Raw genomic sequence first — 4,639 nt, forward strand, 5'->3', positions numbered from 1 at the left:
ATATTAAAACAAATAAATCCGCTTTCTAATCCGTTTCTAACATTCAAGTAAAAAAAATAAAAATTATATTCATGATTTTTTTTAGACCTGGCACATGAATTTTATTTTTAAACCTAAAATACCAACAAATAAGATAAATTCCTCAATTCATACAAAAAGAAATTTTTAAGTATATATGTTCAACACAAAATAAAAAACATATGACAAATACACCTATAAGTCAACATCATGATCATCAGTCAATGGTTGTGAGTCCTGTGTAGTAAACTGCGACTGCTGAAGAATCCTCTTCTCAAAACTCATCATCATGTCCTTCATTTGACGCATCATCTCCTCACGATATTGGTCCCTCTCCTCTTTCATTTCAAGCAAACTTTGTTGAAGCGTCTCCTCACGATCTTGGACTTGACTAAGAGTTTGTTTAAGCCTCTCCTCACGATCTTGGACTTGAGTAAGAGTTTGACGCAAATCTCTAACCTCGGCCTGTAGTGTCTCAGATGATGAGCCTGTGGAAAAACTTGATAATTGTGGATAAAAGAAACAAGCTTGGGATCCTATTCCATAAACCCGATTTTTCTTTCCTCCCCCAACAGCCTCATAGTATAGAGTCTGTTTCATCCACAATAGAAAGCTCATCATGTCCTTCTTGTGTTTGAGATGCTTGCTCCACAAGCTCCAAATAGCGATTCTACATCAGTTAACTTAACTCATTAAATATTATTCTAAAAAAAATTTAATATAAACTCACAAAACATTGTAGACAAAGTCTATAATTGAAAACCCCACAAAAAATTGTTCCGCTTACCTTATAGATTTTGGCACTTGCGATGATTACATGGGCACTTAATTTTGATACCATCCATACACTCTGGATGCATTTTTGCAAAATCAATGAACTCATTTATTCCTCGCAAGAAATTGGGATTCAAAAGTCCATCGTTAAGCCTAGCATACATCCAACTCCTATTTGCAGCCATGTTACTAATAGTTCTGTGTTAAAAATGTAAAATCAGTCAACACACTCATTTTATCATTAGCCCATAAATTCATTAACTAAAAAACAAACAAAAAATGAGAATAAAATGGTCATATAAAAGCTAAGTTGTTAGCTAATATCAACTAAAAATGTACAATTGACCCATTAGGATAACTATTTCAAACATCAATAATTGGTCCATTTATATAGCTCACTTATGCAATAGTTTGTTAACAAGATCCTTTTAAGAAATACATCAGGCAAAAAACAAATATGATTTCTACAGGAAAAAGGCGATACCTTCTCTTTACCAACAAACAATTGAGAACTAAACTACTTTCACCCCATCAAATCGCACGAAATGCAAATAAAACTGCAGCAACAAGGAAAATGGTTAGAAATAGAGGTCTAACTAATAAAAATTTAAATAAATTAGAAAAATAGATTTGGAGTAGCACTTATTATAAACAAATTAATAAATAATCGACCGATAGATGCCACGAGAAAAATATAAAAAACTCTTTTGAGATAAAGCATTATTTAATAAAAATCAAAAAGAAATTATACTGCTTATTTAGTATTTTTGATTTTTATAGAATAATGTGATTTAGATAGCGGATCCTAAAAATAATTAAATATAACTCTTTTAATTATTGTATTCTAATATTATATATATATATATATATATATATATATATATATATATATACAAGTAAAACTAGAAGTCATGGAGCACACATGATAGCAAATGCTGACTTTGAAAGCTTCCCACCACCTAATGGTCTGATGGTACGGCATGAATTTAATTGGTTGGGCCAAACACTGGTTTATTTTTTAGCATTGGAACTTTGTTAGATACAATAAAATGAGTCCCAGAAAATGGAAACATGGTTTTTGACTTTTCCAAAAAATGACAAGACTTCCTAAGAAAAGGGTGGGTGATAACCAATAAAAGCATAATCACCAAAATAAAATAAATAAATAAATAAAATTAACAACCAATGAATGGCTGGTGGACTAGATCCAAATATCAATCCTGCTTGCTTGCTTTTTAATTGCTACAACACAAACAACCACAATAATAATGTAAGTAATTCATTAACATCTCGTTTAGTGTTTTTTTTCCTTTTTTTTTCTTATTCTCTATTGCCTACATTTTAATTTTTGTGTAATTATATAAACATAAAAATTAAAATGTAGGCAACAGAGAATAGAAAAAGAAAAGGACGTTTTATCATCCTTTTTGTGTAATTATATAAAGTATATAGAAGCAATCCAGCTGATACATTTGGATGGCCGATGGTGACACCAAATATAAGGGGGAGTCATGAGGTTCAAATCCTCCACCGACAAAGACTGATCATTTATCACTGTTTATACAGTCTGCTCATCCCGGGATTTTATCTTATTCTACAATGCGTACGTACATCTATGACATTCGGATTCTGATCTGTGTATAGACTGCTTATATTACATAGTAAAAGACGCTTGTCGCCTATTATTCACATAATAGAACTAGAAACACATGTGGAGATGTTTAAACAAGCACAAATAAAAAAATTTTATAAGAGTATACATGCATGGCATATATACAAACTTCTCATATATTTAATCTCATCTCCTTCTATAATTAGATCATAATAATACATAACAAATAAAAGGCTTCAGGGAATTTATCTTGTAATGTAAAAAGATATAACTCAAAGGAAGGAAGATCTGCTCAATCTCAACCAACAAGAAGCGTGAGAAAGAATAATAACAATAGACTCATGAAGAAAATGTATATACTCATTTTCTATTGTTGAAGAAATTTACAACAATAAAAATAACTTAGAACCGAGTACCTCACTAGCTAGCATGGCAAAAATAACTAAAAAGCATTATTGAATATGGAAAAATAATACCAAATTGATTTGTATACATGAATGTGTGAATTTAAAATATCTATATATGTATATATAAACCTGCTTGAGATCCAATCATGTCAAGTTAATTCAGTAATAGATGTCTATACATGCATGTCTCAAGAATCTATAATTTCATGTATAATCGAGTTAGGAAAACATTTTGAGTCACTCATGTACCTAAAACAATTGCATTAAGTGTTACATTCACAAAGATTATGGGCATGGCAATTTTTGGATATGCATAGTATTTGTATACAACACTATTTGTATACAAATATTATTGAGTCCCCATGTCATTACTCAAGCGGTTTTTAAATTACGGAACTAAAAGCAGTTGGGTGTTGATGCTTGCCTTAAAATGAGAAAATGAAAGTTTTAGGCTTCCGTGTATTTCGATCTTTGTGACAAGTTGCATGCTTTGCATGTTGCGAGTGAAATTGAAAAACAATAATAAAATTTTTAATTTTAAAAATAATTTATGAGATATTAAATTAGTATAAAAAAATATAAAAATAATTAAAAATATATATTTAAACTAATAAATAGAAAAATGAGAAAGAGCTCCTCTATTTTTAATGAAATGGTAATCTATCCTCCCTCGTAATTATCTCCAATTCACTCTTATTTTTTGAAAACACGCTTTTTAGTTTAACGAGATTCTAACAAAAACTTTGTTGTGAAAAGATCATCCTATCCTTGTAATATAATTCAAAAATCAAACCTGATGTAAGTTACAAGCATACCCCTTATACCTCTCAATCACCACTAGTTACGCGTAACATCATTGGGTTTCTGAATCGAGGAAGTTATTTTTGAAACATGTGAAATTAAAAGTACGTATTCTATATTTCTCTTGATGGGAGGCAGGAAGACAATTAGTATTCATCTATATCTTTTTGGTGTGTCATGAAAGAGATTTCTTTGATGAAGCCTCCCGTTCCCTCCCAAAATTGCCATGCCCATAAAAGTCATAGTTGCATTTAGAATTAGTCATTCTTGAGAGAAGTAACACTTAAAATGATTAAATAAGATCCATCTTTCTAAAAGAACTAAGAATATTTCAATCAAATGATTAAATCCATACTCATCTTAAAAAAGGCATACAAAATATAACAACACTGTTCCAGGAAGATGACAATCCTAATCTCATAAATAGTTTCCCATGAAATCCATCCTTAATATATTATATTACCCACAAAACCAAAACTATCCCTTTTTTTTTAAATTTGCAAGACGAGCAAAATCAGAAAATAGAAGGATTTGATCAAGAGAGCAAAGTAAAAAACAAATAAAAAAATCATCAAAAACCACATGAAAAATAGAATAAATGCAGAAAAACAGAGATCCATGCTCAGATCGGTATCAAAACAACAGATGTAAGGAACCCTAAATCACCCCAGACTTCACCAATCTTCAATCTCTACTCATTCATCCCCAAACAAACAATCCATGGGCTGCAGCAGTTACCCAACCGACCCATATGTTTGTGAAGATATATATATATATATATAGATGAGAAAGAGAGAAAGAAAGAAAACAATGATGGTGACCATGATGGTGATAAAGATGATGAAGATGGGCACTTGAAGAAAAACAAGCACTTGAACTCAAGTAGAGAAGAGCTAAGTGTTGTTACCTTCTAGAAAAAGAATATCATAACAAAGCACATGCTTTTTATACATGCAGAGATCTAAACTGATGATCAAGAAAAAACAACATCAAGTTACAATACTTACATCAGATGATACACTATGAG

At 30.7% G+C, this 4,639-nt stretch overlaps 1 long non-coding RNA gene across 1 annotated transcript; it reads right to left on the reverse strand.

The window, feature by feature from the left end:
* Positions 1–739: 739 nt before the first annotated feature.
* Positions 740–4,639, reverse strand: LOC120265573. Its single transcript, XR_005537686.1, has 3 exons — positions 4,620–4,639; positions 1,277–1,349; positions 740–990 (listed from the first exon to the last, which is right to left on the reverse strand). It is a non-coding gene; the product is annotated as an uncharacterized LOC120265573 (long non-coding RNA).

This window comes from Dioscorea cayenensis, chromosome 7 (assembly GCF_009730915.1).
Source record: "Dioscorea cayenensis subsp. rotundata cultivar TDr96_F1 chromosome 7, TDr96_F1_v2_PseudoChromosome.rev07_lg8_w22 25.fasta, whole genome shotgun sequence".
Taxonomy (NCBI): domain Eukaryota; kingdom Viridiplantae; phylum Streptophyta; class Magnoliopsida; order Dioscoreales; family Dioscoreaceae; genus Dioscorea; species Dioscorea cayenensis.